The following is a 12,367-nucleotide window of genomic DNA, read 5'->3' on the forward strand; positions in this document are numbered from 1 at the left end:
CATTTAGGTCTTTAATCCATTTTGAGTTTATTTTTGTATTTGGTGTGAGGAAGTATTCTAATCTCATATTTTACATGTAACTATATGGTTTTCAAACCACAAATTATTGAAGAGACTGTCTTTTCTCCATTGTATATTCTTTCCTCTTTTGTCATAGATTAATTGAACATAGGTGGTTAGGTTTATCTCTGCGTTCTCTATTCTGTTCCATTGATTTCTGTTTTTGTGCCATCTTCTGTTTCTAATTCTGTTTGATAGACAGCTTTTGGCCAGTATCTAGTGCTCTTTTTGTTGCTGTGTTTCTCTGACCATGTTCTACTGGGTCAGAAAACTGCTTCTTGAAGTGGATCCTGCTACCTAAAAGTCCTGGCATAACCCAGTCCAGGTTCCAGTGAGGCCAATGTGAACATTATATTTTAAAGCTTTTATAACTTTTGTTACTCTAGCTTTTGGATTCTTGATTCTATAAGCTTCAGATACAATAACAGCTAACCATTCCAAATGCTAAGTTCATCCAGAAACAAGTACAGTATTTCATAAGTTGTTACAGCAACTTCACATTTCCTCTGTTTTACACAAATCGGTTCATTGTCTTTTTTGTTACCATGTAAAATAGTGATTCTGAAATATCCCCAGGTGTCCAATTCATCCTTCCAGTTGTAGAGGACAGAAAGAGGAGCAACTATTAAGAACATATTTTTTGCTATGCGAGAAGGGGTGCTCCTTTTTCAAACTTTGTAGTAAAACCTCTGGCATTTTAGTTTCAATATCTTCATGAGTTCTCTTTTTATACAAAACTGTCACCAAAAATGAAATAGCCTGTACTGTTTTTCCAAGTCCCATATCATCACCAAGAATACTCCCTCTTCCTTGGATGAAGTGTCCATAGATAAACTGGACTCCTTCCCTTTGGTAGTCTGTCAAATACCCATTAATAGTATATGGAATAGAGTTTCCATCTTCAGATAAGAGAAAGCAACAGCAGATGATGGAAATTTTCTGTCTAGGAAATAAGGTTTTTCCAAATCTTCATCATCAAATATAAAATTCCTGAAGCAATCTTTAACAGTTTTTACTTCTTGAAATCTTTTGAGAAGTATTTTCCTTTCTTGAAAATCTGAATAAAAGATGATGCAAATGACTTCCCATTTCCATCCACAGTGATAGATTTTATGAAATTTTATGAAGTGATAGATTTCTTTTTACATTTTTCATTATCTGGAGAAGAGGAAAGACATCTTTCTTCTGGATGCCATGTTTTTGCCAGTGGTTTCCACACATGGTTTCTGGGCAGAAGGATCCGTCTGGCCAGGGGGAGGGGCCTGGCAGCTTGGTTTCATTTAGCCCCAGGCCGAGCAGGAGAGTGACAAGGAGGAGGCCAGTGAGAGGATGGTGGCCAATACCACTTCCTGCTGCCCTCTATGCAGTGCCTGCTCCACGTGGCCTGTTGCCATGTCACAGAGGAAACAAAGGAGGGGCCCTAGGAGATGAAGGGAGAAAGGATAGTGGCTTCCGAGATAGCCACAGAGCCAAAGTATGCTGTGAAAGCCGACAAGGCAGCACTCACCTAGTCCTCTAGAGCTCTGCCACTGGTGGAGGACATCAAGTGGGCAAGTCAACCCCCTACCCTCCCTTTCAGTGTTGGGCCTCACTTTACAGCAAACTGCAAATTCACAATTCTGAAATGTTTGCTAGAATTCATCAGTGAAGCCATTGAGCCCTGAGCTTTCTGTTGGAAGGTTGTTAATTACTCATTCAATTTCTTTACTGGTAATTTGTCTGTTCATATTTTCTATTTCTTCATGATTCAGTTTTGATAGGTTTTATGTTTCTAGGTATTTATTCATTTCTTCCAGACTGTACAATTTGTTGGCATATAATTATTCATAGTGGTCTCCTACAATCCTTTGTATTTATATGTGGTATCAGTTGTAATGTCTCCTCTTTCATATATAATTTTATTTATTTGTCTTATTTTTTTCTTGGTAATCTAGCTAATAATTTGTCTATTTTGTTTATGCTTTCAAAAACTAATTCCTAGTATCATTGATCTTTTCTATTCTCTTTTTGTCTCTAATTTACTTCCACTCTGATCTTTATTTCCTTCCTTCTGTTAACTTTGGTCTTTGTTCTTTTTCTAGTTCCCTGATATGTAAAATTAGGTTTATTTTAGCTCTTTCTTGGTTTTTTTTTGGCTTTACAAGCTTTATTTCTCCTTCAATTCAGAGTTTTTGATTTGTCTATCATTGATAACTTAAAATTAAGAAGTCACATTCTGTTTTATAAGGTGACCAACAATTTAAAAAGAAGATTACTTTTTTAAAAAGATTTTTAGAAGTTTCATGTAATGTCTGAAACATTTATATTAACATATTTCCATAAAAATTATCCAAAGAAGGTTTAGTATTAGTTGTTTTTTGTTTGGTTGTTTGTTTTTTTATACTGCAGGGTATTATTAGTCATCAACTTTATACACATCAGTGTATAAATGTAAATCCCAATTGCCCAATTCAACACACCACCATCCCCACCCCACCGCAGTTTTCCCTGCTTGGTGTCCATACATTTGTTCTCTACATCTGTGTCTCAACTTCTGCCCTGCAAACCAGTTCATCTGTACCATTTTTCTAAGTTCCACATACATGCATTAATATACGATATTTGTTTTTCTCTCTCTGACTTACTTCACTCTGTATGACAGTCTCTAGATCCATCCAGGTCTCAACAAATGACCCAATTTTATTCCTTTTTATGGCTGAGTAATATTCTATTGTATATATGTATCACAACTTCTTTATCCATTCATCTGTCAATGGGCATTTAGGTTGCTTCCTTGACCTGGCTATTGTAAATAGTGCTGCAATGAACATTGGGGTGCATTTGTCTTTTTGAATTATGGATTTCTCTGTGTATATGCCCAGTAGTGGGATTGCTGGATCATATGGTAATTATATTTTTAGTTTTTTAAGGAACCTCCATACTGTTTTCCATAGTGGCTGTATCAATTTACATTCCCACCAAGAGTGCAAAAGTGTTACCTTTTCTTCACACCCTCTCCAGCATTTGTTGTTTGCAGATTTTCTGATGATGCTCATTCTAACTGGTATGAGATGATACCTCATTGTAGTTTTGATTTGCATTTCTCTAATAATTAGTGATGTTGAGCAGCTTTTAATGTACATCTTGGCCATCTGTTTGTCTTCTTTGGAGAAATGTCTATTTAGGTCTTCTGCTCATTTTTGGATTGGGTTGTTTGTTTCTTTAATATTGAGCTGCATGAGCTGTTTATATATTTTGGAGATTAATCCTTTGTCTGTTGATTCATTTGCAAATATTTTCTCCCATTCTAAGGGTTGTCTTTTTATCTTGTTTATGGTTTCCTTTGCTGTGCAAAAGCTTTGAAGTTTCATTAGGTCCCATTTGTTTACATTTCCATTACTCTAGGAGGTGGATCAATAAATATCTTGCTGTGATTTATGTCAAAGAGTGTTCTTCCTATGTTTTTCTCTAAAAGTTTTATAGTGTCTGGTCTTACATTTAGGTCTTTAATCCATTTTGAGTTTATTTTTGTGTATGGTGTTAGGGAGCATTCTAATTTCATTCTTTTATATGTAGTTGTCCAGTTTTCCCAGCATCACTTATTGAAGAGACTATCTTTTCTCCATTGTATATCTTTTCTTCCTTTGTCATAGATTAATTGACCATAGGTGTGTGGGTTTATTTCTGGGATTTCTATCTTCTTCCATTGATCTATGTTTCTGTTTTTGTGCCAGTACCATATTGTCTTGATTACTGTAGCTTTGTAGTATAGTCTGAAGTCAGGAAGTCTGATTCCTCCCGTTTATTTATTTCCTTCAAGAATGCTTTGACTATTCGGGATCTTTTGTGTCTGCATACAAATTTTAAGATGATTTGTTCTAGTTCCATGAAAAATGCCATTGGTAATTTGATAGTGATTGCATTGAATATGTAGATTACTTTGGGTAGTATAGTAATTTTCACAATATTGATTCTTCCAATCCAAGAACATGGTATATCTCTCCATCTGCTGGTATCATCTTTCATTTCTTTCATCAGTGTCTTATAGTTTTCTGCATACATGTCTTTTGTCTCCCTAGGTAGATTTATGTTTGTTTGTTTTTAATTTTGGCATTTATCACAATGAACTTCCCTCTTATAGCTGCTCTGTGGCATCCTATAGTTTTCGGTGTATTGTGTTTCATGTTCATTTCTTTCAAGATACATTTTTAAAATTTATTTACTTTTTATTTATTTATTTTTGGCTGTGTTGGGTCTTTGTTGCTGCACACAGGCTTTCTCTAGTTGCAGCATGCTGGGGACTACTCTTCATTGTGGTGCATGGGCATCTCATTGCAGTGGCTTCTCTTGCTGTGGAGCATGGGGTCTAGGTGCATGAGCTTCAGTAGTTGTGGCATGCAGGCTTAGTATTTGTGGCTCATGGTCTCTAGAGCACAGGCTCAGTAGTTGTGGTGCACAGGCTTAGTTGCTCTGCAGCATGTGGGATCTTTTCATACCAGGGATCGAACTGGTGTCCCCTGCATTGCCATGTAGATTCCTAACGACTGCACCACCAGGGAAGTCTCTCAAATATTTTAAATTTCTCTCTTGGTCTATTATTTGACACATTTGTTGCTCAGGAGCATGTTGTTTAACATACACATATATGTAAATTTTCCAGTTCTTCCTATATATCTGGATATCTGTTTCTTACCCCAGGTTAGGAAGTTTTAGCCCTTATTTCTTCGATTAAACTTTTTGCCCTTTCTGTGTCTCTTATGCTGCATATATTTTTTCCTTTCATAAGTCCTATAGGGCTTCCCTGGTGGTGCAGTGGTTGAGAGTCCGCCTGCCAATGCAGGGGACACGGGTTCGTGCCCCAGTCCGGGAAGATCCCACATGCCGCGGAGTGGTTGGGCCCGTGAGCCATGGCCACTGAGCCTGTGCTTCCAGAGCCTGTGCTCCACAATGGGGGAGGCCACAACAGTGAGAGGCCCATGTACTGCAAAAAACAAAACAAAACAAAACAAAAAAAAACAGTGCATAAGTCCTATAAATCCCTTAAGCTATCTCCACTATTTTTCCTCATTGACTTATTTACTTCATTTTTTCTCATTTCTTTCCCCATTTGAATGGATTCCACTACCCTGTCTTCAATTTCACTGATCTTTGCCTCTGCTTCATCTAGTCTGATGTTTAACCCCTCAACTGATTTTTTTCAATTCAGTGATTTCTGTTTAGTACATTTTAATAATTTCTATCTCTTTGTTGAACTTCTCACTTTGTTTGTGCATTATTCTCCTGATCTTGGTTAGCAACTTTATGACCCTTATTGTGAACTTTTTATCAAGTAAATAAATTATCTCAATTTCATTGGGGCATGTTTCTGGAGATTTGTTGTTCTTTGATTTTTATTTATTTTTATTTTTTATTAATTTTTATTGGAGTATAGTTGCTTTACAATGTTGTGTTAGTTTCTACTGTACAGCAAAGTGAATCAGGTATACATATACATAAATCCCCTTTTTTTTGGATCTCCTTCCCATTTAGGACACCACAGAGCACTGAGTAGAGTTCCCTGTGTTACACAGTAGGTTCTAATTAGCTATCTATTTTATACATATATCAGTAGTGTATATATGTCAATCCCAATCTCCTACTTCATCATGTCACCCCTTTTCCACTTGGTATCAACACATTTGTTCTCTACATCTGTGTCTCTTTTTCTGTTTTGCAGATAATATCATCTATACCATTTTTCTAGATTCCACATATATGAGTTAAAACATGATATTTGTTTTTCTCTTTCTGACTTACTTCACTCTATATGACAGTTTCTAGATCCATCCACCTCTCCAAAAATGACCCAATTTCATTCATTTTTATGGCTGAGTAATATTCCATTGTATATATATATACCACATTTCCTTTAGCCATTCCGCTGTTGATGGACACTTAGGTTGCTTCCATGTTCAGGCTATTGTAAATAGTGCTGCAATGAATATTGGGCTGCATTTGTCTTTTGGAATTATGGTTTTCTCAGGGAATATGCCCAGTATTAGGATTCCTGTGTCACAGAGTAGTTCTCATTTTAGTTTTTAAGGAATCTCCATACTGGTTTCCATAGCAGCCATATCAATGAAATAATTGAAATAGGACACAAACAGATGAAGAGATGTACCATGGTCTTGGACTGCAAGAATTAATATTGTGAAAATGTCTATACTACCTAAAGTAATCTACAAACTCAATGTAATCCCTAACAAACTACCAATGGCCTTTTTCACAGAACTTGATCAATATATTTTACAATTTGTCTGGAAACACAAAAGACCCTGAATACCCAAAGCATTTTTTATAGCACATTTATATTTCAAGTATAAATTTAAATATGTAATAGGTATGTAATCACAGTGCATATCAGGAAAACAACAGAGATATTTTTTAGACATAATATTGAATCTCACAAATTGGGGAAAAAAATCAATGTCTATTGCAGACATTGCCCAATAACTTATGTATTTTAGTAGTATTTATTTTTCACATCTTTATTGGAGTATAACTGTTTTACAATGGTGTGTTAGTTTCTGATTTACAACAAAATGAATCACTTATACATATACATATGTTCCCATATCTCTTCCCTCTTCTGTCTCTCTCCCTCCCACCCTCCCTATCCCACCCCTCTAGGTGGTCATAAAGCACAGAGCTGATCTCCCTGTGCTATGCAGCTGCTTCCCACTAGCTATCTATTTTATATTTGTTAGTGTATATATGTCCATGCCACTCTCTCACTTCATCACAGCTTATCCTTCCCCCTCCCCATAACCTCAAGTCCATGCTCTAGTAGGTCTGTGTTTTAGTCCCATCCAACCACTAATCTCTTCATGACATTTTTTTTTTCCTTAGAGTCCATATATATGTGTTAGCATATGGTATTTGTTTTTCTCCTTCTGACTTACTTCACGCTGTATGACAGACTCCAGTTCTATCCACCTCATTACAAATAACTCACTTTCATTTCCTTTTATGGCTGAGTAATATTCCATTGTATATATGTGTCACATCTTCTTTATCCATTCATCTGTTGATGGACACTTAGGTTGCTTCCATGTCCTGGCCATTGTAAATACAGCTGAAATAAACATTTTGGTACAAGACTCTTTTTGAATTATGGTCTTCTCAGGGTATATGCCTAGTAGTGGAATTGCAGGGTTGTATGGTAGTTCTATTTGAGGTTTTGTAAGGAAAGTCTATACAGTTCTCCATAGTGGCTGTATCAATTTACATTCCCACCAACAGTGCAAGAGGGCTCCCTTTTCTCCACTCCCTCTCCAGCATTTATTGTTTCTAGAGTTTTTGATGATTGCCGTTCTGACTGGTGTGAGATGATATCTCATTGTAGTTTTGATTTGCATTTCTCTAATGATTAATGATGTTGAGCATTCTTTCATGTGTGTGTTGGCAATCTGTATATCTTCTTTGGAGAAATGTTTATTTAGTTCTTCTGGCCATTTTTGGATTGGGTTGTTTGTTTTTTTGTTATTGAACTGCATGAGTTGCTTATAAATTTGGGAGATTAATCCTTTGTCAGTTGCTTCATTTGCAAACATTTTCTCCCATTCTGAGGGTTGTCTTTTAGTCCTGTTTATGGTAACCTTTGCTGTGCAAAAGCTTTTAAGTTTCATTAGGTCCCATTTGTTTATTTTTGTTTTTATTTCCATTTCTCTAGGAGGTGGGTCAAAAAGGATCTTCTTGTGGTTTATGTCGTAGAGTGTTCTGCCTATGTTTTCCTCTAAGAGTTTGATAGTGTCTGGCCTTACATTTAGGTCTTTCACCCATTTTGAATTTATTTTTGTGTATGTTGTAAGGGAGTGTTCTAATTTCATACTTTTACATGTACCTGTACAGTTTTCCCAGCACCACTTATTGAAGAGGCTGTTTTTTCTCCGTTGTATATCCTTCCCTCCTTTATCAAAGATAAGATGATCATATGTGTGTGGGTTTATCTCTGGGCTTTCTATCCCGTTCTATTTATCTATATTTCTGTTTTTGTGCCAGTACCACACTGTCTTGATTACTGTAGCTTTGTACTATAGTCTGAAGTCAAGGAACCTGATTCCTCCAGCTCCATTTTTCTTTCTCAAGACTGCTTTGGCTATTCAGGGTCTTTAGTGTTTCCATACAAATTGTGAAATTTTTTGTTCTAGTTCTGTAAAAAATGCCAGTGGTGATTTGATAGGGATTGCATTGAATCTGTAGATGGATTTGGGTAGTAGAGACATTTTCACAATGTTGATTCTTCCAATCCAAGAACATGGTATATTTCTCCACCTATTTGTATCACCTTTAATTTCTTTCATCAGTGTCTTATAGTTTTCTGCATACAAGTCTTTTGTCTCCTTAGGTAGGTTTATTCCAAGATATATTACTCTTTTTGTTGCAGTGGTAAATGGGAGTGTTTTCTTAATTTCACTCTCAGATTTTTCATCATTAGTGTATAAGAATGCCAGAGATTTCTGTGCATTAATTTTGTATTCTGCTACTTTACCAAATTCATTGATTAGCTCTAGTAGTTTTCTGGTAGCACCCTTAGGATTCTCTATGCATAGTATCATGTCATCTGCAAACACTGACATCTTTAATTCTTCTTTTCCGATTTGGATTCCTTTCATTTCTTTTTTTTCTCTGATTGCTGTGGCTAGAACTTCCAAAACTATGTTGAATAATAGTGGTGAGAGTGGGCAACCTTGTCTTCTTCCTGATCTTAGTGGAAGTGGTTTCACTTTTTCACCATTGAGAATGATGCTGGCTGTGGGTTTGTCCTATATGGCCTTTATTATGTTGAGGAAAGTTCCCTCTATGCCTACATTCTGCAGGGTTTTTATCATAAGTGGGTGTTGAATTTTGTCAAAAGCTTTCTCTGCATCTATTGAGATGATCATATGGTTTTTCTCCTTCAGTTTGTCGATATGGTGTATCACGCTGATTGATTTGTGTATATTGAAGAATCCTTGCATTCCTGGAATAAACCCCACTTGATCATGGTGTATAATCCTTTTAATGTGCTGTTGGATTCTGTTTGCTAGTATTTTATTGAGGATTTTTGCATCTATGTTCATCAATGATATTGGCTTGTAGTTTTCTTTCTTTGTGACGTCTTAGTCTCATTTTGGTATTAGGGTTATGGTGGCCTCATAGAATGATTTTGGGAGTGTTCCTCCCTCTGCTATCCTTTGGAAGAGTTTAAGAAGGACAGGTGCTAGCCCTTCTCTAAATGTTTGATAGAATTCGCCTGTGAAGCCATCTGGTCCTGGGCTTTTGTTTGTTGGAAGATTTTTAATCACAGTTTCAATTTCAGTGCTTGTGATTGGTCTGTTCATATTTTTAATTTCTTCCTGGTTCAGTCTCGGCAGCTTTTGCATTTCTAAGAATTTGTCCATTTCTTCCAGGTTGTCCATGTTATTGGCATACAGTTGCTTGTAGTAATCTCTAACAATCTTTTGTATTTCTGCAGTGTCTGTTTTTACGACTCCTTTTCCATTTCTAATTCTATTGATTTGAGTCTTTTCCCTTTATTTCTTGATGAGTCTGGCTAATGGTGTATCAATTTTGTTTATCTTCTCAAAGAATCAGCTTTTATTTCTATTGATCTTTACTATCATTTCCTCCATTTCTTTTTCCTTTATTTCTGACCTAATCTTTATGATTTCTTTCCTTCTGCTAAATTTGGGGATTTTATGTTCTACTTTCTCTAATTGCTTTAGGTGCAAAGTTAGGTTGTTTGTTCAAGATGTTTCCTGTTTCTTAAGGTATGATTGTATTCCTATAAACTTCCCTCTTTGAACTACTTTTGCTGCATCCCATAGGTTTTGGGTCATCGTGTCTCCATTGTCATTTGTTTCTAAGTATTTTTTGATTTCCTCTTTGACTTCTTCAGTGATCACTTCGTTATTAAGTAGTATATTGTTTAGCTTCCATGTGTTTGCATTTTTCGCAGATCATTTCCAGTAATTGATATCTGGTCTCATAGTGTTGTGGTTGGAAAAGATACTTGATATGATTTCAATTTTCTTAAATTTGCCAAGGCTAGATTTGTGAGCCAGTATATGATCTATCCTGGAAAATGTTCCATGAGCACTTGAGAAAAATGGGTATTCTGTTGTTTTTGTATCAAATGTCCTATAAATATCCATTAAATCCATCTTGTGTAATGTATCTTTTAAAGCTTGTGTTTCCTTATTTTATTTTCATTTTGGATGATCTGTCCTTTGGTGAAAGTGGGGTTTTAAAGTCCCCTATTCTGGTTGTGTTACTGTCGATTTCCCCTTTCATGGCTGTTAGTATTTGCCTTATGTATTGAGGTGCTGCTAAGTTGGGTGCATAAATATTTACAATTGTTATATCTTCTTCATGGATCAATCCCTTGATCATTATGTAGTGTCCTTCTTTGTCTCTTGTAATGGTTTTTATTTTAAAGTCTATTTTGTCTGATATGAGAATTGCTACTCCAGCTTTCTTCTGATTTCCATTTGCATGGAATATCTTTTTCCATCCCCTCACTTTCACTCTGTATGTATCCCTATGTCTGAAGTGGGTCTCTTGTAGACAGCATATATATGGGTCTTGTTTTTGAATCCATTCAGCCAGTCTGTGTCTTTTGGTGGGAGCATTTAATCCGTTTTCATTTAAGGTAATTATTGATATGTATGTTCCTATTACCATTTACTTAATTGTTTTGGGTTTGTTCTTGTAGGTCTCTCCCTTCTCTTTTTTTTCTTGCCTAGAGAAATTCCTTTTGCATTTGTTGTTAAGCTGGTTTGGTGGTGCTGAACTCTCTCAGCTTTTGCTTGTCTGTAAAAGTTTTAATTTCTCCATCAAATCTCTATGAGATCCTTGCTGGGTAGATTAATCTTGGTTGTAGGTTTTTCCCTTCATCACTTTAAATATGTCCTGGCAATCCCTTCTGTCTTGTAGAGTTTCTGCTGAAAGATCAGATGTTAACCTTATGGGGATTCCCTTGTGTGTTATTTGTTGTTTTTCCCTTCATGCTTTTAATATGTTTTCTTTGTGTTTAATTTTTGACAGTTTGATTATTATGTGCCTTGGCATGTTTCTCTTTGGATTTTTCCTGTATGGGACTCTCTGTGCTTCCTGGACTTTATTTACTATTTCCTTTTTATGTTAGGGTAGTTTTCAACTATAATCTCTTCAAATATTTTCTCAGTCCCTCTCTTTTTCTCTTCTTCTTCTGGGACCACTGTAATTCAAACATTGGTGCATTTAATGTTGTCCCAGATGTCTGTGAGAATGTCTTCATTTCTTTTCATTCTTTTTTCTTTATTCTGCTCCACAGTAGTTATTTCCACTGTTTTATCTTCCAGGTCACTTATCCGTTCTTCTGCCTCAGTTATTCTGCTATTGATCCCATCTAGAGTATTTTACATTTCCTTTATTGTGTTGCTCATCATTGCTTGCTTCCTCTTCATTTCTTCTAGTTCCTTGTTAACTGTTTCTTGCAATTTGTCTATTCTATTTCTAAGATTTTGGATCATCTTTACTATCATTAATCTGAATTCTTTTTCAGGTTGACTGCCTATTTCCTCTTCATTTTTTAGGTCTGGTGCATTTTTATCTTGCTCCTTCGTCTGCTGTGTGTTTTTCTGTCTTCTCATTTTGTTTATCTTACTGTGTTTGGAGTCTCCTTTTTGCAGGCTGCAGATTCATAGTTCCCGTTTTTTTTGGTGACTGTCTCCAGTGGCTAAGGTTGGTTCAGTGAGTTGAGTAGGTTTCCTGGTCGGGGGGACTAGTGCCTGTGTTCTGGTGGATGTGGGTGGGTCTTGTCTTTCTGGTTGGCAGGTCAACATCTGGTGGTTTGTTTTCAGATTTTGGTAGCCTTATTATGATTTTAGGCAGCCTCTCTGCTAATGGATGGGGCTGTAGTCCTGTCTTGCTATTTGTTGGACATAGGTTGTCCAGCACTGTACATTGCTGATCCTTGAGTGAAGCTGGGTCTTGGTGTTGAGATGGAGATCTCTGGGAGATTTTTTCCATTTGATATTTCATGGAGCTGTGAGGTCTCTTGTGGACGAGTGTCCTGAGATTGGTTCTCCCACCTCAGAGACACAGCCCTGATGCCTGGCTGGAGTGCCAAGAGCCTTTAATCCACATAGCTCAAAATAGAAGTGAGTAAGGATAGAAAGGAAAGAAAGAAAGGACGGAAAGAAGGAACAAAGGTAGGAAGGAAGGAAGAAAGAAAGGGAAAACAGAAGAAAGGAAGGACAGAAGGAAGAAAGGAAGGAAGAAATGAAAGAAGGAAGAAAGCAAGAAAGGAAGGAAGAGAGGAAGA

At 36.4% G+C, this 12,367-nt stretch overlaps 1 pseudogene; it reads right to left on the reverse strand.

The window, feature by feature from the left end:
* Nucleotides 1-241: 241 nt before the first annotated feature.
* LOC131748093 (DNA excision repair protein ERCC-6-like 2) lies at nt 242-1,340 on the reverse strand (annotated as a pseudogene).
* Nucleotides 1,341-12,367: the final 11,027 nt, after the last annotated feature.

This window comes from Kogia breviceps, chromosome X (genome assembly GCF_026419965.1).
Source record: "Kogia breviceps isolate mKogBre1 chromosome X, mKogBre1 haplotype 1, whole genome shotgun sequence".
Taxonomy (NCBI): Eukaryota; Metazoa; Chordata; class Mammalia; order Artiodactyla; family Physeteridae; genus Kogia; species Kogia breviceps.